This window comes from Myotis nattereri (genome assembly GCF_964212035.1).
Source record: "Myotis nattereri genome assembly, chromosome: 3".
Taxonomy (NCBI): Eukaryota; Metazoa; Chordata; class Mammalia; order Chiroptera; family Vespertilionidae; genus Myotis; species Myotis nattereri.
In genome coordinates this window covers 159,805,890-159,832,672 of record NC_138077.1, presented here as the reverse complement: position 1 = coordinate 159,832,672, position 26,783 = coordinate 159,805,890, and the positions used below count along the sequence as shown (strand labels likewise).

Sequence of the window (26,783 nt, the reverse complement as noted above, 5' to 3'; positions counted from 1 at the left end):
CTCCAGTAAAAACACCCAAAAAACATTCAAACACATGGAGGCTAAATAGCATGTTATTAAACAACTAGAGGCCCGGTGCACAAAAATTTGTGCACTCGGGGGGAGGGGGGGGTCCCTCAGCCCGGCCTGTGCCCTCTCGCAGTCTGGGACCCCTCGGGAGATAACGACATGCTGGCTTAGGCCTGCTCCCGGGTGGCAGAGGGCAGGCCTAATCCCTAGGTGCAGCCCCTGGTCAGGCTCAGAGCAGGGCTGATTGGGGAGTTGGGGCGCCGCCCCCGTCATGCACAGAGCAGGGCGGATCGGGAGGTTGCGGCACCACCCCCAGTCACGCTCAGGGTAGGGCCAATTGGGGGGTTGGGGCACCGCCCCCTGTCACACACAAGGCAGGGTCGATGGGGAGGTTACTGCGCCACCCTGTCACGCAGAGAGCAGGGCCCATCAGGGGGTTTGGGCGCTGCCCCCTGTCACACACAGAGCAGGGCCCATCAGGGGGGTTAGGGCTCCGTACCCTGGCACGCACAGAGCAGGGCCCATCAGGGGGCTTGGGGCTCCCCCCTGTCACGCACAGAGCAGGGCCGATCAGGGGGTTGAGGAGCTCCCCCCTGTCACTCACAGAGTAGGGCCGATAGGGGAGTTGGGGCACCGCAACCTGTCACACACAGAGCAGGGCAGATCAGGGGGTTGGGGCGCCGCCACTGTCATACTCAGGGCAGGGCCGATGGGGAGGTTATGGCTCTACCCCGTCACACACAGAGCAGGTCCAATCAGGGGGTTGGGGCACCGCACACTGTCACACACAGAGCCGCAGGGCGATCAGGGGGTTGGGGAGCTCCCCCCTATCAGGCACAGAGCAGGGCTGATCAGGGGGTTGGGGCGCCTTCCCCTGTCACGAACAGAGCAGGGCAGATAGGGAGGTTGTGGCCCCGCCCCCTGTCTCACACAGAGCCGCAGGGCAATCAGGGGGTTTGGGCGCTGCCCCCTGTCACGCTGATCCCGGTGCTGGGAGGCATATTACCCTTTTACTATATAGGGCAGAGGCCTGGTGCACAGGTGGGGGCTGGCTGGTTTGCCCTGAAGGGTGTCCTGGATCAGGGTGGGGGTCCCCACTGGGGTGCCTGGCCAGCCTGGGTGAGGTGATGATGGCTGTTTGCAGCTGGTTACACACCCTTCAGGGTGGGGGTCCCCACTGGGGTGCCTGGCCAGTCTGGGTGAGGGGCTGAGGGCTGTTTTCAAGCTGGCGGGTGACTGAAGCTCCGAACCGCTCCGTTTTTTCTTTTTCTTTTTTATTCTGGGCCAGCTTTAGCTCTGGCTCCAGCTCTGAGGCCTCTGCTGCTGAAAGCAGGTATCTGGTTTGTTTGGGTTCTATAATCTCAAAACACTGTATCAACTCCAGCTCTGAGATCCCGGCTGCTGAAAGCGGGTTTCTGGGGTTTTGTTTAGCTTCTATATTTGTTACAATGTTTCAAACTGCAAGCTCAGAGGCCGGCAGCAGCAGGCGGGGAACGTTGGTTTCCTCCGTCACTGAAGCAAGCAAGCCTCATGTTAGCTTCCAGCTGCCTGGCTGCCGGCCGCCATCTTGGCTGGCAGTTAATTTGCATATCGCCCTGATTAGCCAATGGGAAGGGTAGCGGTCGTACGCTAATTACCATGTTTCTCTTTTATTAGTTTGACTGGGTTACCAATGAGATCAAGAAAGATATAAAAAACTTCCTGGAAACAAGTGAAAATGAACACACAACAATCCAAACTCTCTGGGACACACCAAAAGCAGTCCTGAGGGGGAAATTCATAGCACTACAGGCATACCTCAAAAAAAAAAAAAAAAAAAAAACACCAAGAAAAATCAGCAATAAACTATTTAACCCTACCACTTAAAGAACTAGAAAGAGAACAAGAAAAACCCAGAATAAGTAGAAGGAAGGAAATAACGAAGATTAGAGCAGAAATAAATAACATACGGACTAAAAAAAGTACAAAAAAAATCACTGAAACCAAGAGCTGGTTCTTTGAAAAGATAAACAAAATTGATAAACCGTTAACCAGGCTCATCAAGAAACAGAGGACACAAATAAATAAAATCAGAAACAAAAGTGGAGAAGTTACCACTGACACCACAAAAAAACAAAGGATTGTAAGAAAATACTATGAACAACTAAATGCCAAGAACCTGGACAATGTGGATGAAATAGACAAATTCCTAGAATAATATAATACCCCAAAACTCAATCAGGAGGAATCAGAAAACCTGAATAGGCCAATAACAACTGATGAAATAGAAGTAATAAAAACTCTCACCAGCCAAAACCAGTTTGGCTCAGTGGACAGAGCGTCGGCCTTCGGACTGAAAGGTCCCAGGTTCGATTCCGATTATAGTAATCAGTCACTAGCGAACGTTGTAGTTTGTTATTAATAATTATGTATAACAGGATATTGTAAAAATTAGGTTCCGAAATTTTTATTAAAACGTTTCTTACATACCATTATATTGGCTGGGCCACAAAAATATTTGTTGTAGGCCGCAAGTTTGACATGCCTGCTGTACAATAACTTCAAATACTGAGCTTTGTCAGCTTCAGTTCCATAGGTCCAACTGCCTGCTGGATGCTACAAAAACTTCAAATTCTACTTTTTCAAAACTGAATTCATCCTCTTCCCTTTACCCCCAATACCAATAACTGGTTCCTCTGTCAGAATTACTTCATCTAAATAAATGACACTATAAAATACCCTATTGTCCACAGAAAGAATATATGCATCCCTATGTTCATTGCAGCATTATTTACAATAGCTAAGATCTGGAAACAGCTCAAGTGCCCATCAGTAGATGAATGGAAAAAACTGTGCTATATTTACACAATGGAATACTCTGCAGTTGAGAAAAGGATCCCTTAACCTTTGAGATAGAATATAGGGACCTGGAGGGTTTTATGCTAAGCAAAGTAAGCCAGCCAGAGAAAGACAAGTATCACATGATCTCACTCATATGTGGAATCTAATGAACAAAATAAACTGATAGACAAAATAGATTCAGAGACATGGAACAGACTGATCTTAGCAGGAAGGGGAGAGGGGGGAGGGGAGAAAAGGAAGAGATTAACCAAAGAACTTACATGCATATATGCATAACCCGTGGACACAGACAATAGTGCATTGATTTGAGGGAGGGTAGGGATCGAAAGGGTCAAAGGGGGAGAAAAAGGAGACATGTAATATTTTGAATAATAAAATGGGGAAAAATACCCTATTGTCCAAAACAAAACCTCAAGAGTAAACTTTTAATTTTTTCCCCGTTATCATCCAAATCACCCATCCACACACATATTCAATCATTCATCATATCCTATATAATAAAAACTTAATATGCTAAGTGTCCAGATGACTGTTCAACCAATCAAAGTGTAATATGCTGATGACATGCCCTAACCGGTTTGGCTCAGTGGATAGAGCGTCAGCCTGCGGACTCAAGGGTCCAAGGTTCGATTCCGGTCAGGGGCATGTACCTTGGTTGCGGGCAATCCCCAGTAGGGGGCGTGCAGGAGGCAGCTGATTGATGTTTCTCTCTCATTGATGTTTCTAACTCTCTATCCCTCTCCCTTTCTCTCTGAAAAAAAAAAATCAATAAAATGCATTTAAAAAAATAAAAATCATCATTCTTAAAAAAAAAAGAAAAATATGCTGATGATATGCTAAGGCCTCTAGACCGCTTGCTATAATGAGCACTAACCACCAAGGGGCAGACAGTTGACCGGTTGACCAGTTGCTATGACGTGCAATGACTACCAGGGGACAGATGCTCTGACCAGTAGATTAGCTTGCTGCTGGGGTCTGGCCGATCGCGACAGAGGGAGATGGGCCTGACACGCCCTAGAGCCCTCCCGCAGTCCCTGCCCAGCTGGCCAACCTCTCGCGTCCGTCCCCGGCCCTGATTGTGCACAGGTGGGGTCCCTTAGACTGGCCTGCACCCTCTCACAAACCAGGACCCCTCGGGGGATGTTATAGAGCCAGTTTCAGCCTGATCCCACAGGTCAGGCTGAGGGACCCCACTGGTGCACGATTTCGTGCATCAAGCCTCCAGCATATACATATATTTTTGGTACATAAATTCTCTTTTTTTGTTGTTGCTGTTAATCTTCACCTGAGGATATTTTTTCCATTGATTTTTAGAAAGAATGGGAGAGAGACAGAAACATCAATGTGAGACACACTGATTGGTTGCCTCCTGCATGCGCCTGGGCTGGATCAAGCCTGCAACTGAGGTATGAGCCCCTGACCAGAATGGAAGCCATGATGGGCTGCCACTCTAACCACTGAGTAACTGGCTAGGGTTGCACCTTAATGATGTCATAGCACAATGGTAAGGAAGATCATTTAATTTGCTTTCTCTGACTTACAGGTAAGAAGGTGAGTAGTATGCAAATTAATGCTCTAATATTGGTTCAAAGAAAAATCTAAGGGAGTAAAACCTTCAACATAAGATTGTATTGCTCCATTTACGAAGTAGAAAATCTCAGGCTAATTCCCAAAACATGAAAGGTCCACATGCATGATTTATGAATCAGAGCTTCAACTTAAAGCAAATTAACTCAACCAAGACAAATGAGAATAGAAGAGATTTTGGACAGAAACTCTAAAGCAGTGGTTCTCAACCTGTGGGTCACGACCCTTTCACAGGGCTCGCCTAAATACATCCTGCAAATCAGATATTTACATTACGATTCATAACAGTAGCAAAATTACAGTTATGAAGTAACAATGAAAATAATTTTATGGTTGGGGGTCACCACAACATGAGTATCTGTATTAAAGGGTCGCAGCATTAGGAAGGTTGAGAACCACTGCTCTAAAGGTACCATGTACCAGGGTAGGAAAAAAGAGACAATTCTAGAAACTGACAAAAATCATCAGAGAAGGCACAAAAAACTGAAAAGAGTAACATAATCAAACTATGGTTAGGCTATTGGGTCCCAAAAACTGGTCTTCAGTGAGGTGAGTAAAATACAAAAAAAATACTTCATTTTCCATAAGGGTAGATTTACTCAATAAGTGCAACCTGACATTTCTGCAAATCTTCTACTCGTTTTTTGTTTTTGTTTTTTTAATATATTTTATTGATTTTTTACAGAGAGGAAGGGAGAGAGATAGAGAGTTAGAAACATCGATGAGAGAGAATCATTGATCAGCTGCCTCCTGCACATCTCCTACTGGGGATATGCCCGCAACCCAGGTACATGCCCTTGACCGGAATTGAACCTGGGACCTCTCAGTCCGCAGGCCGACGCTCTATCCACTGAGCCAAACCGGTTTTGGCTTCTACTCGTTTTTTTAACAAAATTAAAAGTTGGCAACCCCACGCTAATCCCAAAAGTTTTTTTGAAAATTATACTGAACTGGTATATACATTTTTATAATTTTTTGTTAATTAAATACAATAATTTGGAACCACTAAAGTTGTAATAAAACTAATATTATGTCATATACAAAATTAAGTATTAAAAAATAAAAACTATGAGGCTGTCGTTTCTAAATATTATTTAATAATTCCAATTCATATTAGCTGATCAAAGGGGTACTTAACAAAATGAAAACTTAAAACAAGTAAATCTAAAGAGATAAGAGTTTTAAGAACCCATTTGGAGCCATTTTTCTGTAAGTTACAAAATCATTAACCAAGAGACCATGTCCTATGAACTTCATAATTATATGTTTATTTATATGCAATAATTCCATTAAATCCTTCTCAAATTTTATTATTCATTCCTATGCTGGCAATTTCAAGTAGTAAAATAATGAACTCTTATTTAGGTAGTGTTTACTTTCAGAAGTATTAAAAAAAAAAGGGTAACTAGTGCATCGAACCAATGATTTCATCAAAATTTTTTAAATTGATGCCAGGCAGAAGAGTTTAGTCAAAGAACAGTCTAAAGTAAAAAATTATACAGATTATATTCAGATTCAGTAAAAATATAATTGTGAGAAGGAGTAAAATTTGAGTAACAGTGTAATAATGACCTGCAAACACAAAACAAATTATCTTTCATAAACACCTATATGTAATTCCACATAGAAGACAAATTCCAAGTTGATTAAAATTCATAAATACTATTTTAGTATTTTTTAAAAATATATCTTTATTAACTTCAGAGAGGAAGAGAAAGCAACATCAATGATAAAAGAGAATCAGTGAGCCACTGCCTCCTGCATGCCCCCAACTGAGAATCGAACCTACAACCTAGGCATGTACCCTTTATTGGAATCGAACCCAGGACCCTTCAGTCTGCAGGCCGATGCTCTATCCACTGAGCCAAACCAGCTAGGGCCATAAATACTATGTTATTTTTCCAATGACTTACAAATTCAACTTCACAGATGAACAGTCAACAGAAAATCTTCAAGTGCCAAATATACAAACCTTTCCACAATAACGATCTTTTTATAATAAATTTTAAATAAATATACAGTGTCAAGTGAAGAAGTTTGCTTAACTATTGTCCATTTTACAGCAATGGAGTGAAATGGCAAAAGCCATCACATGTAGGAGGTACTTTGACTAAGAATACTTTAAAGGTATCCATTAGTTTTCCAAATTCAAAAAATGGACTGCATCATAAGGGGGAGGGGTACCTCAACATAGTTATCCAAATTTCCTTTCAGTACAATAGCTATTTCTATTTTCCCAGATTCAGCATTAAAAAACTTTACCCAGACCTGCCACTGTTGCTCAGTGGTTGGGCACTGACCCATGAAACAGGAGACCATCCATGGTTTGATTCCTCGTCAGGGCACATGCCCAGGTTGCAGGCTCGATCTCCAGTAGGGGTCATGTAGGAGGCAGCAGATCAATGATTCTCTCTAATCATTGATGTTCCTATCCCTCTCTCCTTCTCCTTTCCTCTCTCTGGAATCAATAAAAAACATATTGTTCACTTGTGGGTCTTTTGACCTTTTCCTCTGAGTATAAAGTCATTACAGTTTTGTACTTTAACTTCAAGTAAGCTCCTTACAAATAGAGAATAAAATCAAAGAGTACTTTTCCCTTTCCAGAGGTGAAATCTAAAGTTACTCTTTAATATAGCTAACTCAGCCAGAATCAAGAAATCTAGTGGTTTGTAAACAAACCATTAACTGCTCTTAATTATATATTAACAAAGCATGTTTATTTCTGTAGTAGAAGCTCTGACCTTTTGAACAAACTAAAGAAAACTAGGAATGTGAGGATAGAAGACATTTGAAAACCATGGAAATACACAAAGCTCAGTCTTTGAATAATTCTGTAAACATACCAATCAAAGGTGATTTGTCTACATATTTTAAACACAACTACAGCATAAATATGAAAGTCATCCGAGTATAATGGGGCGGAAAGTTTTAGGTTCCAATCCAAACTAAACCACTTACTAGTTGTGTGACCTTGATCAATTGACTTCTGACACTAATTCCTCATCTGTGAATTGGGGGAAAAGCCTTCATACCACATAGAATTATCCTGTGAATTAAATGAAAGAATTTAAGTATCCCCAGTACATAATATATAATCAATAGATGCATGTAATGTTGATTGTTAACGCTTACTATGTTAATATGACAGGCACCATACTTTGTACTCATTTAAAACTCTCAGAAAAACTATGGAAGTAGGTATTATTGCCATGTTACACATGAGGCTTAAAAGTTAAATACTTTATTCAATACACAGCAAATTAAGTGGCACAAGAGTCTTAACCACTCTTCTGATATTATGTGCTTTATTATAACAAAGAACTTTCTCATACCTTCACAATAATCTCAAAAATGGGCTAGGCATCGTCTTCATTTCCAGTATGTGGCAACAACTCAAGAAATGCGACAACAGAATATGTCGGGAGAACAGTCATCAACAAGTACTACCAATACTGGTAGAAACTGCCTTCTGAGCGAAAATGGAGTACATAAGGATGCAATTCTCGAACACAGTTGTGGTGGAATGACTGTTCGATGTGAATTTTGCCTATCGCTAAATTTCTCTGATAAAAAGCCATCCGATGGGAAATTTACTTGATGTTGTAACAAAGGGAAAGTCTGTCCAAATGATATACATTTTCCAGATTACCCAGCATATTTAAAATTAATGACAAACGAAGATTCTGACAGTAAAAATATCATGGAAAATATTCATTCCATAAATAGTTCTTTTGCTTTTGCTTCCATGGGTGCAAATATTGCATCGCCATCAGGATATGGGCCATACTGTTTCAGAATACACGGACAAGTTTATCACCGTACTGGAACTTTACATCCTTCGGATGGTGTTTGCTCAACTCTATATTTTGGATACAGCCAAAGCTACAAGTAAAAGATTAGCAATGCCAGAAAACCAGGGCTGCTCAGAAAGACTCATGATCAACATCAACAACCTCATGCATGAAATAAATGAATTAACAAAATCGTACAAAATGCTACAAATCTGAAGCAGCAGCAAAAGGTATTGCTCCCACGGAGGTAACAATGGTGATTAAATACGATCGTCACAGTGACCCAGGTAGATATAATTCTCCCCGTGTAACCGAGGTTGCTGTCATATTCAGAAACGAAGATGGAGAACCTCCTTTTGAAAGGGACTTGCTCATTCATTGTAAACCAGATCCCAATAATCCAAATGCCACTAAAATGAAACAAATCAGTATCCTGTTTCCTATATTAGATGCAATGACATATCCTATTCTTTTTCCCCATGGTGAAAAAGGCTGAGGAACAAATATTGCATTAAGATTCAGAGACAACAGTGTAATTGACAATAATACTAGACAAAATGTAAGGACACAAGTCACACAAATGCAGTATTATGGATTTCATCTCTGTGTAGGACACATTTAATCCTATTTTAAATTATTTTTTAAATATATTTATTGATTTTTTTACAGAGAGGAAGGGAGAGGGATAGAGGGTTAGAAACATCTATGAGAGAGAAACATCGATCAGCTGTCTCCTGCACACCTCCCACTGGGGATGTGCCTGCAACCAAGGTACATGCCCTTGACCGGAATCGAACCTGGGACCTTTCAGTCTGCAGGCCAACGCTCTATCCACTGAGCCAAACTGGCCAGGGCTTAATCCTATTTCAAATGCAGGAAAATTAACTCAACAGTTTATCGTGGATTCATATTCAAAAATGGAGGCAAATAGGATAAATTTCATCAAAGCAAACCAATCTAAGTTGAGAGTTGAAAAATATAGTGGTTTGATGGATTATCTCAAATCTAGATATAAAAATGACAATGTGCCTATTGGTAAAATGATAATACTTCCATCATCTTCTGAGGGTAGTCCCAGAAATATGCAGCAGCAGTACCAGGATGCTATGGCAATTGTAACGAAGTATGGCAAGCCTGATTTATTCATAACCATGACATGCAACCCCAAATGGGCAGATATTGCAAACAATTTACAAGGCTGGCAAAAAATTGAAAACAGACCTGACTTGTTTTTAATATTAAGCTGAATGCTCTTTTAAATGATTATCTGTAAATTCCATTTATTTGGCAAAGTAATAGCTAAAATTCATGTCATTGAATTTCAGAAACGCAGACTGCCTCACACTCACATATTATTGATATTAGATGGTGAGTCCAAATTACGTTCCTCTAATTAATTCCCTTTCAATGTACACGAATTTCGTGCACCGGGCTACTAGTAATTCTATAAACACTTGTAAATGAAGAAATTTCTAGCCCTAGCCACTTTGGCTCAGTGGATAGAGGGTCAGCCTGCAGACCAAAGAATCTCAGGTTCAATTCCAGTCAAGAGCACATGCCCAGGTTGTGGGCTCAATCCCCAGTAAGGGGCATGCAGAAGACAGCCAATCAACGATTCTCTCTCATCATTGATGTTTCTATCTCTTTCTCATTCTCCCTTCCTCTCTGAAATAAATAAAAAACAAATTAAAAAATATTTTAGCCCTAACCAGTTTGTTTCAGGGGATAGAGCGTCGGCCTGCAGACTGAAAGGTCCCAGGTTTGATTCCAGTCAAGGGCATGTACCTTGGTTGCAGGCACATCCCCAATAGGAGGTGTGTAGGAGGCAGCTGATCGATGTTTCTCTCTCATCGATGTTTCTAACTCTCTATCCCTCTCCCTTCCTCTCTGTAAAAAAAATCAAAAAAAATAGATTTTTTTAAAAAATATAAAAAAATAAAAACAGAACTCCTTCCAGAAGAAAATAAGATAGGTTGTGTATGAAAAAAAATAGATTGATACATGACCTATATTAGTTAATGCTTCTTCCCAATGGCTGTCAACATTCAAGTTTGCCAGAACATGAAATACATATTTACTTGAGAATGTCACCAACTTTATACTTACACAAAATCTGTAAGAATAAAAAATAGCCCAGTGCTTATTAAAGGAAAGATATTTTGACAGTACTATTATTGTTTTCTGTAATATGTTTCTTGCATCACTGAACCGAACTATACAAGTTTTATATTTCTTTGTAAGTCAGTTTCTCCTGCAAAGTCATTCCCTCTCTTTGTTCATAAAGAGGGAAAGGATATCCATCTATGGAGAGATATGAATCTATCTATGGAGAAATGTGAGACCCAAACACAAGGCAGTGCATAAGGCCTGATACCAAAAGTGCACATCATTTTATTTATTTATTTTTATTTGTCTTCTTTTTACCCCCAGAACAGAAAACTTAGAGAATCAAGCCAATTAGTTAATACTGATGCATTATTAAACATAGAATTTTTATTATCGAAATTACAATTTTTTCATCTAGAATTACTTTTACTTTGGGTTTTAGTCTTGACAATATTTTTAAATGTTTAAAAGAAACAACTAGCCCAGCCGGTGTGGCTCAGTAGTTGAGTGCTGACCCATGAACCAGGAGGTCACAATTCAATTCCCACTCAGGGCATATGCCTGGATTGCAGGATCAATCCCCGGTAGAGGGCTGCGGGAAGCAACGGATCAATGATTCTCTCTCATCACTGATGTTTCTATTTCTCTCCCTTCCTGTCTGAAATCAATAAAAAATATATTTTTAAAAATAAATCAATAAAAAAAAAGGAATAACAACTTTTTTGTCCTGGCTGGTGTGACTTCATTGGTTGGGCATTGTTCCGTGCATTGAAGGATTGCTGGTTTGATTCCCATCATGGCATATGGTCATGGCATATACTCGGGTGCAGGCTTGATCCCTGTTTGGGGGCATGCAGGAGTTAACTGAATCAATGCTCTCATATCAATGTTCCTCTCTCTCTCTCCCTCTTCCTTCCTCTCTAAAAAAAAAAAAAAAAAAAAAAAAAAAAAAAAAAAAATCAATGAAAATATTTTTTAAAATAATAATAAAAGGAACAACTACTTTTTTAAAACCAAAAGGTCACCTGATTTTTGTCAAAGATGAAACTACAGGAGAATGAAAAAGAAAGTTTCAATTTATTATGCTGGATTAACTAGATACCCACATGAATGTGTTTTAGACTACTATCAAATGTCATACACAAAAATCAATTCAGACAGACAATGGATCTATATGTTAAGGGTAAAAAATAATGCTTTTTAGAAATGAAAAAAAATAGGAGAGCATCTCCATGATCTTGGAGTAGGCAAAGATCTCCCTATAAAACAATTCACATAAAATAGTTTTTAAAAAAATGGATCAATTGGATTATATTATAGTTTAAAACTTCTGTCCGAGCAAAAAACATCAACACTTAACAAAATAAATATTAACCCACAGAGTGGAAGAAAATATTTGCAACTCATGCCTAAAATACATTTACTTCAAAAATTCATATAAACCATAACAACAAGACAGAGAACCCAATATTTTTTATCGCTTTTTTGTTGTTATTAATACTCACACGAGGATATTTTTCCATTGATTTTTAGAGAGTGGAAGAGAGAGAGAAAAAGACAGAGAGAAACATCAATGCGAGAGAAACACGTTGACTGGTTGCCTCCCGCACTTGCTCTGACTAGGGCCCAGGCCAGGGAGGAGCCTACAACTGAGGTACGTGCCCTTGACCTCAATCAAACCCAGGACCTTTCAGTCGGCAGGCCGACACTATTCACTAAGCCAAACTGGCTAAGGCCCAATATTGTTTAAATGGGCAAAGATCAGGCATTTCATACACAATAGAGATACAATTAGCTAATAACATGAAATGATGATCTACTTCATCAGTCATCAAAGAAACAAAAACCAACAATAAATTTTTTTTTAAAAAGGCAAAACCAAATATTAACAAGAATGTAGAGCACCAGAACTCTGATATGCTACTGGCAGGAGTGTAAATTGATACAACCACTTTGAAAAACTATTTGGCATATCTACAGTTCAATAAATACACTCTGTCTGACCCAACCAGTTCAATCCTAGGTATATACCCAATTTCTATTTCATGCATACATATAAAAAAAATGCATGTATATGTACATCTAAAGACATGTAGAGCAATGCTCATAGCAGCACTATTTGTGACTACCTAAATGCCCATCAACAAGATGTCTAACTTGCTGATTAGTCACATAGTGAAATAGTATACAGCAATGAAAATAAGTTAAAAGTTCATGCAACAATATAAAACTCACAAGCATACTGTTTAGCCAAATAAGACACAAAGGAGAGCCTACTTTATGTCTGTTTATGTAAAATTCAAGAACAGGTAAAACTAACATGAGGTAATACAGTTCATTTACTAGTAAGCATGGCTGACCCCATCTACATGTACACATGTATATGTGTGCACGCATGCATGCATGCGTATACACACACACATACACAGCATACAATGAAAGCAGGACCAATCGTAGTCCTTCCATGAGATGTTATATGGCTAATGAGGCAGCCTAACACATAATTCTCTCTAGAGAGCAAAACATAAGGCTGAAACTTTGTCAGTGACCAAGCCAACAGAAGGAGACAGTCCTAAGAGAATATCATTTAAACACTTAGATTTAGTTTTATCTGAAGCCAGATAAACAATCTGAACTTTTCAATTTCATAAGTAAAAAAAAAATTTCCTTAGTTGACTGATGACTTATAGGAAATGAGATGAGGAAGCATCTGTGTATCATTCATAGGTCCAAACTAGCTTGGTTATTCCTGGAATAGAAGACTGATTCATTTCAAGATACATTAATTAAGCATGTTTTGTACTATGCACTTACCATAGTTAAGACATCTCAGCTCTGCACAACCATTTATCTTTAATGGACAGTTGCAAGTTAAATATTAATAATTCAGCAAGACCTATGTGAAATGTCTGATATAAAGATCCCTAGTATCTTCAATTTTTATAAATATTTTCCTTTAATCAATTTGCAGTTTTCCTCACCAAAGCTACTTTTCTTTTTTTTTCTTTTTTTAAATATATTTTATTGATTTTTTTACGAGAGGGAGGGAGAGAGATAGAGAGTTAGAAACATCGATGAAAGAGTAACATCGATCAGCTGCCTCCTGCACATCTCCTACTGGGGATGTGCCCGCAACCCAGGTACATGCCCTTGACCGGAATCGAACCTGGGACCTTTCAGTCCGCAGGCCGACGCTCTATCCACTGAGCCAAACCGGTTTCGGCCCCAAAGCTATTTTTCAAAGCTGCCTAACCACAATACAGCATTTTTTAAATATTTACAAAAAATTACAATTCTTTATTTTTTTCTTCAAAGAGGAAGGGAGAGGGAGAGAGATATACAGAAACATCAGTGATGAGAGAGCATCACTGATCAGCTGCCTTCTGCACACCCCACACTGGGGATCGAGCCTGCAACATAGGCATGTGCCCTGACCAGGGAATGGAACCATGACCACGTGGTTCATAAATCGAAGCTCAACCACTGAGCCACGCCAGCTGGGCAATATAATTACGATTCGTAAGTGATTGCTTTCAAAAAGTACAAAACAGGTCTTACATTTATAAAGACTGTACATTCAAATTTCATAATACTGTACTTAGAATGGTTATGAATTTGTCAATTAGTAAAATTTAGAGAAAAGACTAAATTTTCATTAATTTTATTCAGTGATTTTTATCTTTAAAGATGTTATTCAACATCAGTTTCTTTAAAATCCAGTCACAGGTATAAAGGATTATTTCACCCTTTCTAAAAACCATGCTCCATCTGTCCTAAAAATTTTCAATGGTTTTGATCAGTGCAACAATCAAGAAAAAGTCTTAAGAGCAAATAATACAATTAAGATAGGACAAACCAATATAAGGCATTCCTCTCTCAGGAGAGAGTGCTCTCATCAGAAATATTTTCTGATATCAACGTCAAGGGCTAATATCAAAATGCAAAGACCTTGAATCTTATCAAATCTATAGCAATTCCTTTAATTTCTTGTATTTTTACCATCATTTTCTCAGAGAGGACAAAAAGTTTTTACCAGCACACTAATCCACCGCTAAGTGGATGCTCCACCACCTCTAAGAATCTATAGTGGAGGTTAAGGAGTTCCCAAACTAGTTTCAACATTTCAAAAACTTTTAACTGCCATAACCAAATATCATATAGTTTAATCTTGTTATTTTCAGTATTTATGTTCTATTAAGCTGCCACAAACTCTAAATTAGCCAATACGAAACCATTTCTCCTAAGGGAAATGCAGGGTGAAGTTCCTACAAATCTCTGGTCACATTTTCATCAGCCGAACAATATATAACCTTGCTTTATGTGTGTTTCTGTTTTAAAACACCTTATTTAGTATATGACCATGAAAAGAACACTGTTTACCATATGATTGCTGAAAGAAGGCAGGACACAACCTTATTAAAGCTCAGTTGGGAACATGTGCCTTGTGCTAACCAACTTATTATTTCATTTAGTTTTTTCTAATAAACCTAATCAACTTTTTAAATGAAGTTTAATCTAATATTTTGATTTAAAAAATGAAAAATCTGGGGGGAGGGGAGAGACAGAAAAGGGCATAAAGGAGATAAATGGTAATGGAAAAAATAAATTAATTAAAATAAAATAAACTTTCTTTCAAAGAATAACTGGAGGTGTGTGGGTGGAAAGGGTCTCAGAGTTTTTATTAATTCCTGCACATTAAAAAAAAAAAAATCAAACCTGAAGATGGCATGTCATATAGGGTAAAAAGTAGTACAATTGTGAGTACACGAAACAGAGTTTATTTTTGTATTATTATTTATTATTGCATTATTTTCCATATGAACAATGTAAACCTACATTTGCCCTACCCTGTATAGCAGAAATCAATAAAGGTTAAAAGAGACACTTGCTAGAAACTCTAACAGGGCATTTTGATATTCTACTCAAGGTTACAAAATTATTATAAATGCTGATTCTGACTTTAACTAAGGAAATTTTTCTTATTTGAAAAACCAGGGTAATTTGACAGTGAGGTAGCAACATATATCAGAGAAACACACAGGTGCCAAATACCAAATACTTGATTATCATAACTTGAGACTAAACATATCCCACAGGAGTTATTGCCAAGAAACACTTTATTCCATTGTTTTAAGTGTGTGGCACCATTTCCCACAGTAAGAGAACCCACAGTGTAAAAAATAATTAACTGAGAAACACAGATCATCACAGGGAAAAAAGATATGTCAAGTGTCATCAAGCTTCCCTACTAAAAGCAAGTTTTAAACTGTCCTGCCTTATCGAAGTCTAATTTCTGGTTTTAATTTCAAATACTTATCACTAAAGCCTTTTATCTTTTTATATCTCAACAGAGGCCTGATGCACGAAATTCATGCAAGGGGCTTGGCCCTTGCAGCCGTGGCAGCTTGCCTCGGCCCTCACAGCCCCGGCTTTGTCTGGAAGGTTGTCCAGAAGGACGTCCGGAAGGTCGTTTGGCTGTCCGGTCTAATTAGCATATTATGCTTTTATTATTATAGATTACCACAGTTGGATCTCTATAATATATAAAACCAAACTCCTAAGAACATCAAATCCAACTAGTTCCACCCACAAATGCAAAGGTTTCTCTCTCAGTCCCCACACCATAATCCCTCTGAAGCTTATAACCAACCAAGTCATCACTTCCTTCCTTTGAAACTCTCATCTTTCACCTCTGCTTCTTTCTAGTTTTCCTCCTACTTGAAGGTAAAAATTTTCCAAGTCTCTGACCCTCAATTTTTTCATGCATTATGACTCTTCCTTTCTGCTGCCCAAAAAATGTACGTCCCTTTCTAATCCTCTTTCCATAGGTGAAGTTATTATAACTCTCTTTCAAATAATTTTGACATATAAATAGTTTATATATCTATCCCCAACTTCCATCCCAAACTTCAGACTAGCATATTCTGAGTGCTCAATCTAGATGTCCCAAAAGTACCTTGTATTCAATAAGTACAACTCCCTATTCATTTTCTTCCTAACTCCCCAAAATTATCTGTCAACAATTTCAATGACATATCTAACCACCAAACTTAAAAACCTTTGAGATATCTTAACTCTTTCCTTTTTCTAAAATATAATATCAACAAACCCTACTTATTCTTCTAAAATGTCTCAAAAAAAACTGCCCACTCTTTCTATCCCAGTGTTGTTGCTTCAGTTCAGGCCATCATCACCCCATTAAATAAGTGTAATAGCCTAATTAATCTCCTATTCCTATCTATTATTTATCTGTTCACAATATATGTCTTCATAAACACAGCCTTGATTCTAATTTTTCAGTCCCCTAATTTAAAAAAAAAAAAAAGTACAACTTTCCCCCACCTTCAATTTCTGGAAAATTATTCATCAAAGTCCAATTCAATGATCCATCAGAATTAACTGCTCTCTCCCTTACTTCCATCATAACTAATTCTTCTATCGCAGAATTTACAATGTAGTTTGATATGACTCTATGTCCTACTTGATTATAGGCTCCTTGAAGGAACAGTGCAATTCATTTTTATTCTTAGTAACTTTATATTAAACAGAATTCACCAATACGACTTTTGTTATATTGAACTTTTTAATTGAAAAAGTATGAAATGAACTTTTTAAATCAAATTTCATACTTTTTTTTTAATATATTTTATTGATTTTTTACAGAGAGGAAGGGAGAGAGATAGAGAGTTAGAAACATCGATGAGAGAGAAACATCGATCAGCTGCCTCCTGCACATCTCCCACTGGGGATATGCCCGCAACCCAGGTACATGCCCTTGACCGGAATCGAACCCGGGACCCCTCAGTCCGCAGGCCCACGCTCCATCCACTGAGCCAAACCGGTTTCGGCCAAATTTCATACTTTTTAAAATTCCTTACTTCTAAGCAACTCACACTGTAGGTTCCTGCCTGTGGTCTAAGGCAAAATTTTGAAAGTTGCTTTAATTATCTATCCTTGACTGCTGAGTTGTTCAGAAATTTTATAAGCACAAATGTATATCTAAAGCAGTGAATCTCAACCTTCCTAATGCCGCGACCCTTTAATACAGTTCCTCATGTTGTGGTGGCCCCCAATTTCATTGTTACAAATTGAACATAATTAAAGCATACTGATTAATGACAAAAACAATATGTAATTATATATGTGTTTTCCGATGGTCTTAGGCGACCCCTGTGAAAGGGTCGTTCAAAGGACAAGAACAAAAATAACCTATTTAGACACATCTTTAAGTTTCACAATGAACCTTTGTAACATTTTATTAAAAGTTACTTTATACCTATTAATGTAATATTCTTAATGCTGATGAGATATCCTATATTTCTCTACCTCACCTCCAAGGATGGAAAATAATACCCAAAACTACTATTTTCTGTAAGACTTTTTGCCTGTTTATAGTCTTCTGGCATACTCTGAGTCACTACAAATTAAGGAAAGTTATCCACACCTCTCAGTTGCTTTGTGTCATTTAAATGTAACTTAAAACCTGTGGCATTAGCCTGATGGGTAGCAAATGGTTTCTAGGAATCCAAACTGGTAAAGCAACCTAGGTGAGATTTACAGAACTTGATCAGACAATAAAATTAAAAGGGAGTTACGAAATATTTACAAAAGACTTAAACTTGAATTTAGAAGGAACCAAAGGGCACTGTCTTGGAGTCACACTGAAGTATAGGGACAATTTTTGTTAGAGGTTTAGTGTGCATGAGAAAAAAATCACCTGGACAAAGGCAGCTTCCAGCGCCAATGTCAGGCTGATGATCACAGAAATTTCCCACTGCTTGAGACAACAAAACACTGCCCTTAAGTGACTAACCAACCTCCAAAATGAATTAGAATTAAATACAGAAATTAAGTATATCTAACTCATGATATTAATATTTCCATGTTAAGCTTAAAACTATACATATTCTTTCTTGAAGTTCTTGTAATATTTAAGAAAATTTTAATATTACAGAATCTGATAGCCTCATGATTTTAAATTTAAGGTAGTAACTGATCAGACTTGTAAGTTTAAAGCTATAAGAGTATTTGGTTTGCCCTAGCTGGTTTAGCTCAATGGATAGAGCATCGGCCTGTGAACCAAAGGATCCCGGGTTCGATTCTGGGTTTGATTCCAGTCAAGGGCACATACCTCAGTTGCAGGCTCCTCCCAAGCCTAGGCCCTGGCCCTGGTCAGGGTTCATCCAGGAGGCAGCCAATCGATGTGCTTCTCTTACATTGATATTTCTGTCTTTCCCTCTCTCATCCACTCTCTAAAAATCAAAGGAAAGCCCAGCCAGCGTGGTTCAGTGGTTGAGCATCAAACTATGAATTAGGAAGTCACGGTTTGATTCCCAGTCAAGGCACATGCCTGGGTTGCAGGCTCAATCCCCAGTAGAGGGCATGTAGGAGGCAGCGGGTCAATGATTCTCTCTCATCATTGATGTTTCCATCTCTCCCTCTCCCTTCCTCTCTGAAATCAATAAAAATATATAATAAAAAACTATGGAAAAATATCCTCAAGGGTGAGGATTTAAACAAAATAGAAATGGCTTACGTTAAAGTCATAATAATTCCTTTAGATGACTCATACATTTTTCTGCCCTCAATGGAAATTTTTTGTAATTATAATGACAGGTTTCATTTTTAAGAGCCTTCTATCAATACTGATTGTTTATACCATCTGTGGTCATTACCAATCTTTTCTACTAAGTTTCTGAAACTGGCTTCTCTATGAGTTCCTACCTAATATGAACTCCAGGGTGACACATTCACTATCCTTTGATTCCCATGACTTCCATTTCTATCTGGGAAGCAAAGAGTAGTGTTTTGGAAAAGCATGAGCTATGAAATCAGGTATTTGTCACTAAGAGTGTTAACAAACTTCTCTAAGCCTCCATTTCTACATCAATAAAATAACAAATAGCATTTACTGAGCACCTATTTTATATCAAGTACCTTATATATCCTATATGTGAGTAGAAAGTACTATCTATAATAACAAAAGCATAATATGTTAATTAGACCGGACAGTGGAACAACCTTCCAGACATATAGACGAAGCTGGGACTGCAAGGGCCGAGGCAAGCGGCCACTGCGGCAAGGGATGAGCCCCTTGCACAAATTTCATGCATCAGGTCTCTAGTATCCTATATAATAAAAGGCTAATATGCAAATTGACTGAACGACAGAATGACCAGTCGCTATGACACTCACTGACCATTAGGGGGCAGATGCTCAAAGCAGGTGGTCAGTGTGCTCCCACAGGGGGAGCGCCACTCAGCCAGAAGCTGGACTCACAGCTGGCGAGTGCAGTGGCGGGACGGGAGCCTTTCCCGCCTCCACTGCAGTCGGACACACCCCTGAGGGCTCCTGGACTGCGAGAAGGCACAGGCTGTGCTGAGGGCTCCCCCACCACTACCCCCAGTGCACAAATTTTGTGCACCAGGCCTCTATTCATTTATAATAAGAAAAACAAGGCTTAGAGATAAATAATTTGCTTAGTTACAGAGCTCACAAATGCTAGAGCTAGGATTTATTAAAACACATTGTATGCAGGAAACATATTTATACATTTTACGTATTTATACGTTCTACCAGTGTAGTAGAGCGCGGGACACGTATTAATACGTTTTTTATAGACTAGCGGTAGAATGCGGGTAACGTATAAATACGTAAACTAAAGTTATCGTAATTTTACTGAACGTTGCCATTGTGCAAAAAATTAGCAAAAATGGCCCGCGCCATCTGTTAGCGCGCGGTAAAAACTACCTGCAAACAATGTGTTAAATTCAGGTCTGATTCCAAGCTCACAGTTTTTTTTCCACACCACAAAGCAGTAACTATAAAATGAGTCTGTTTGCCCAAAAGAGATGTTCAGTAATGGTTATTTCCATATGCCCCTCACTGTTGTTCCATGTTGGTCAGAATCAATTTCACACCAGCAATTCTCTTCAACTTTTAAACTACCAGCAAAGCATTTATCAAAAGATCTGATAGCCCTAGCCGGGTTTGCTCAGTGGATAGAGCAATGGCCTGCAGACCAAAGGGTCCCAGGTTCAAGGTCAAAAGCAAGTATCTCGGTTGCTGGCTCCTCCCCAGCCCAGACCCTGCTTGGGTCTCGCACAAGATGCAACCAATCAATGTGTTTCTCTCACACTGACGTTTCTCTCTGTCTTTCCTCCTCTTCCACTCTCTCTAAAAATCAATGGAAAAATATCCTCAAGTGAGGATTTTAAAAAAAAGTGCTGCTAATCTTTATTAGTGAATTATTTAATTAATCCACTAATTACAACCATATCACATTATGCCAAACATACTCAGGATTTTTTGTTGTTGTTAAAAGAGCCTACATACAATAAAAACCCATGGTTAGAAAAACATAAAAAGTCAGGAAACCCAACTATCTTATTCAGCATACTGTGCTATTTATCCTCATAATTCTTTAAACACACCATGTGAAGAAAAGGCTTTTATAAAAAAAAGTCATTTGGGCTGGGAGGAGGGAGACACAGGGAAAGGGATGGAGGACATCTGTAATACTATCAACAATTTTTTAAAAAACGTCATTCTGTGAGTTATTCAGATCAAGACAACAGGAATACTTAAAAAGCAATCACCAAGCAGACAAGAACCCTAAAGTTGTCAGTATCATCTGGAACTATAAATAGCAAGTTTCTCTTCATTATATTCTCATTTTCTTCACAGAAAGAAATTAGATTGTGAGTAGCCAATTAAGTGAAAGAATGTCTCCTAGGCCTAAACACTACCACTGATACCACTTTAGAGCCTACAAATCAAGTGTATTGATCTGAATTGACAGGAATAGCTAGAATAAAAATATATATTTCCAGTTTCTTAAAAGAAAAAAAAAAGGATTGGTTTATAAGTAGGTTTCTACTGCTAACCTGTAACATGTTACTATTCTGAAGAGCTTCTAAACCAGCTGTGGGCAAACTACGGCCCACGGGCAAATGAATAAAACTATTGAAAAAAAAGACTGTACCCTTTTATGTAATGATGTTTACTTTGAATATATATTAGTTCACACAAACACTCCATCCATGCTTTTGTTCCAGCCCTCCAGTCCAGTTTAAGAACCCATTGTAGCCCTCAAGTCAAAAAGTTTTCCACCCCTGTTCTAAACACACCAGCTGATTTTTGGTTTTAACCTACAGTAGGCTGAGGTGAGAATGGCTTAAAATAGGAAAAATAAATCTTTTTGGGTTGATGAAAATGTTCTAAAACTGGACTGTGGGAATAGTTGCACAACACTGTAAATTTACTAAAAATCAAGGAATTATACACTCAAAAAGAAATCCTCCCTCAAAAATTTCTAATTAATATGGTGACCAGAATGCTCAGCTCCTTCCTTACACTGCCTTGACAATAACACCAGTATTTAGATCTACTGTTATGCAAATCTGCATGTGTTACTTGAATTGAACTCCAAATCCAGTAATTTTAGCATATTGGGGCCTCCTGGTACCTAATTACATTATAGTCCTCTTTACTAAACAAAAGTAGTTTGTTTATTTGACACCACAGTACACAACTTTATCTAAAACACTTTAAGAAATGCCCTGTGCTGGTCGGTCGGTGTGGCTTAATTGGTTGGAGTGTGGTCCAATACTCCAAAAGGGGTCAGGTTCAGGGCACATACACAGGGTTCCATGCCCTGTCAGGGCACATGCAGAAAGCAACAATCACAGAGATGTTTCTCTCTGTCTCCCTTTCTCTCTCTAAAATCAGTAAATAAAATAAAATAAAAGCCTTACTAAAATTACATGCAAAAACAAGATGTATAAAGCAGCATAAAAGTTTGGATAACTAACACAATGAATAAACTTAAAAGCATTCTATTTTTAAAGATCAAAGTATTCAAATCTTAGCTACTCCAGTTCTGATTATTTTTATGTTTAAAACAGTCCCCGAACAACAGATCTGGAAGAAAATTCAAGTATCACTGTAAAATGTGATACAAGAAGTTCATTAAAATTGAATATATATACTACGGTGCTGGAACAAGGAAAGACAAATGTACATAAATGGCCATAACACCTCAAACTCCAAAAACAGAATCTGAATGCTTAGGTTCATATCCCAGACCCAGAATTGGGAACCTGTATTACACTGAGCAAGATACTTAACCTCTCTGCTTCAACTTGCTCATATGCAGAAAAAGGGTAACGGTAAGCATCCTTAAAAGGTTGTTGTGAGAACTAATAATGAATACAGTATTTCTATATATGTAGCACAGAAAACTTTCAATAAATTTTATTAGTATTATTTTAAAAAATTATCTAGAGCAGCCCTAGCTGGTTTGGCTTAGTGGATAGAGCATTGGGCTATGGACTGGAAGATCCGGGTTCGATTACCGTCAAGGGCACATGCTCCAGTTGCGGGCTCAATCCCCGGTAGGGGGTGTGCAAGATGCAGCTGATAAATGATACTTGTTCATCATTGATGTTTCTATCTCTCCCTCTCCCTTCCTCTCTGAAATCAATAAAAATATGTTTTTAAAAAAATTATCCAGAGCAGTCCTTCACAATCTTCAATATACATTCAACCTGCCTGGGAAATTAGTTAAAATGAGATTCTGTTATTCGGGAAGATTTGGGTAGGTCCTAAAAGTTGCATTTTTTTGTTGTTAATCCTCACCAGAGATATTTTTCATTGATTTTTAGAGAGAGTGGAAGGGAGGAGGAGAGACACAGAGAGAGAGACATCAATGTGAGAGAGACACATTGATTGGTGGCCTCCTAATCTGGAGCCCTGACTCAAGTCAGGGATCAGGGATCAAGCCTGCAATGGAGGTACGAGGTATGTGCCCTTGACAAGAACTGAACCCAGGACCCTTCAGTGCGCCAGCTGATGCTCTGTCCACTGAGGCAAACCACCTAGGGCTGAGATCTGCATTTCTAGTAAATGCCCAGAGAGTTACCAGGAAGGGCACTTTTGAGTTACTAGACAGTTCTCAAACTTCAGCACACATCAGAATCATTTAGAGGGCTAGTTCAAAACATAGATTTCTGGGTTCCATCTGAGTTGGAGAGAATTTGTATTTGTAACAAGTTCCCAAGTAATGCCATGCTGCTATTCCCAGGCTCATTTTATAAGTCTTTACATATTTTTTAAAAATATTTTTCATTGATTTTAGAGAGGAAGAGACAGAAACATCAATGATGAGAGAGAATCATTGATTGAGCTCCCTCCTGCATGCCCCACACTGGGGATTGAGCCCGCAACCTGGGCATGTGCCCAGACTGGTGACCTCCTGGTTCATAGGTTGACGCTCAACCACTGAGTGAAAGTCCGCTGGACCCAGGCTCATTTTTTTTTTAAGATTTTTAAAACTGATTTTTAGAGAGAGAGGGAGAGGAAGAGAAACATTTATTCAAGAGTGGAACATCAATCAGGTGCTTCCTGCATGTCCCCCACTAGGGATGGAGACTGAAATCCTGGCATGTGCCCTGACCAGGAATGGAACTGGCAACCTTTCAGGCAAGAACCCATATTTTGAGAACTACTGCTCTTAAGTTCTCAGTTAGGATGTACATCAGAATCAGTTCTGAGGTGTTTGTGTTTCTTTGATTAAATATAGGTGCCCTGACTATACCCTAGTATTAGTTCTCAAAGTGTGGTCTCATAACCTACTAGATCTGAAACTCTAGGGGTGGCGCCCAGGCATCCATTATTTTTAAGAAACAAAAACAAATAAACCTTCCAGGTGATTATGATGCATGTTAAAGTTTGAGAACCAATGCTGTATAGTTACATATAAATCAGAATTTCTTTGGTGAAATTTTGCTAACTACAGAAAGAGAAGTATCTACCTATATATATGTGGCTTAGGTACAACTGGAAAATATCCTGACTCATTAGCCAAGTAAAAACAGCATTTATTCAAATCTAGTGGAAACTCCATAACCATTACCTAAGTCAGTGGTCGGCAAACTCATCAGTCAACCGAGTCATCAACAGTAGAACGATTGAACTCTCTTTTGAGAGCCAAACTTTTTAACTTAAACTATTTAGGTAGGTACATTGTTATTAACTTAATTAGGGTACTCCTAAGCTGGCCTTTGCTAAAAACATCCTCAATCTGATTGAGGTACGTTCGCTGAGGTCAACCCCTTCCAACTCTCCCATCCACACTCGTCTTGTATACTTGTTTCGTCTATCTCCTTTCCGAAAACCGACTTCTGCGCATGGGCCAAGAAGTTTCAATCGCACTGTACCTGCGCGCCCGCACGTGGTATTTTGTGGAAGAGCCACACTCAAGGGGCCTAAGAGCCACATGTGGCTCCTGAGCCGAGGTTTGCCGACCACTGACCTAAGTCAATTATTTTCTACCTCATTCTTCATGAGATAATGTTCTCCTATAACAGGATGTCCCTCCCAAAGTCAGACATTTAAAAATCTCCAAGCCAAAAAAACCCCGTAACTTCTTAAAGAAATGTTAGTCAAAACGTTTGCTTAAATTTCCACAAAAGCTCAGCAAATACAAGATCACGAGAGTCTGAAATATAAGTAGGTGTTAATCTTAAATTATTCTGAAAAAAAATAGCTAATTCCAACAACTATAAGCTATTTATAATATTCTGGCTCTAAAGTAACAACTGACAGTAATCAAAATTTATTTATAAAGGAAATTAAGTGTATCTTCCAAGCTAATCATGAGACTTATCTGAAAGAAAAATTATGTGCATGAACACAGTAATAAATCTTTTACTATGCCTTTCTTTAAAATTAAGAAAGTAAAATGGGAGGCATAGAAAACACAAAGGGAGGGTTTCTGATAAGAAAACTGCACTTACACATGAAATCAGTCTGAAAGGGAATACTAAGTCAAGTCTCTCAGCTGACTCTCAACTTTTTAGTTAGCCTACAATTTGATTTTATAATCTGCATGCCACAATTCTGTACTGCTCATAAATATAAAATAAGTATTTTAAAAGTAAAATGCCTTAAACTTAAACTGGGATTTTTTTCTTGGGGATAAAAAATACAGGATATACCAGAGGGTTTCTGTCAAATTAGAATGGAAATGAGTAATTGCTTGAAAGGAATTCAAAGAATGAAAAGAAAGCTGCCAAGTCATAGGATAAAAGTCCAAAAAGCCATTAGCTCATCAGGAATGCTGTACTAAAGTATTCAAAACAAAAAATTTAAGTGGAAAAATAAAATAAAAGCTGAGGGGCTGTTGTAGGCCACCAATGACATTAACACACAAACAGGTCTACCACACAATCTGAAAGCAAAGGCTTTTCTTTGGTGACCAACCCCTTCCCTTCCAGAGAGTTCTTGAAAACTGAATGTCAGGAGAAAAAAGTCTAATTCAAAGTGCTGAAATCTCCAGGTATAAATATTGAGTCCTAGGATTTCTCAGGTTACTCATATCAAAACAGAATAAAGAAGCAGTAATGTTTATAAAAAATTTAAGTTCAAAAGCACACAAAATTATTCTATGGTACCAGACATCAAAATAGTGGTTTCTCATGGGGGAAAGGGGAGTTTTCATGACCAGAATAGGGCTCAAGACAGTTTCTGGGCTTTGTACAATGTTCAACTCCTTACAGGTGTGTTCACATAGTGAAAATTCACTGAACTGTAGACTTATGGGAACTTTCTGTGTGTATTATGTTTTAATCACATTTATTTTATTTTTTTTAAGCAGGGAGGGGGGGAAAGGAAATTTCTCCCTCAGGAAATAAAACATTACTGCAAAAAACATTTTAAAATTCTATTCAGTGGAGAGAGTTAAGATTAAGAATTAGAGGTCTAGGAGGGCCTAGAGAATTAGAGAGTTAATATAGAGAAGTATTCAAGTTCCTCAAAGGATATCAGTAGATAAATCTCTCTCACACACACACACACACACACACACACACCTTTTTCAGGAGGAAAATACCTCTATAATACAGCCAAGCCAAATAGAGCATTATCTCACTTTTCTTATGAAATACATTAATCTGCATACTAATGAGAAATGTATTTTAAAAAATGCTGATCTGTTTCCCTTAAACTTCTGAACAATTAAAAAAAAAAAAAACTAGTAAAGAGGATAAATAAGAGCCAGAAGTTTGCACCTGCTATTTCCTAGACCATTTCTGTGCCATTTCACAAATCAACTCATCCCTTTATGGGGTAGCTGAATTCCAGTAGAAATAAAAGGTATAGATTATGTTCCAATCCCTTTAAATCTCATGCCAAACCAAAGTAGAAGGAAATTTCATCACATCAAGCTCTTCACCTGCAATTCTCTTTATGTGACCCCAAACACAAGACACACATCTTTTCCCCCATATTTACTATGGTTTCTCACTTAAATTTAATCTGATTTTTCTTCCTAGCATTAATGCAATCACACTAATGTGTAAACAGCAGAAAATGTTAAAATAGCAGCTTTGGAGCCTTCAGTTTTAAAATGTAAATAAATACATCTTTTCAGAATGATTATTTTAAGAT

General features: G+C 38.3%; 1 protein-coding gene across 1 annotated transcript in view; it reads right to left on the bottom strand.

The window, feature by feature from the left end:
• ZZZ3 (zinc finger ZZ-type containing 3) overlaps window positions 1-26,783 on the bottom strand; it is a 116,114-nt gene that overhangs the window by 81,880 nt on the left and 7,451 nt on the right. The window contains exon 3 of the mRNA XM_081088443.1: window positions 7,396-7,483. The gene's annotated coding sequence lies outside the window, so the exon portion shown is untranslated. The remainder of the gene's footprint in view (window positions 1-7,395; window positions 7,484-26,783) is intronic.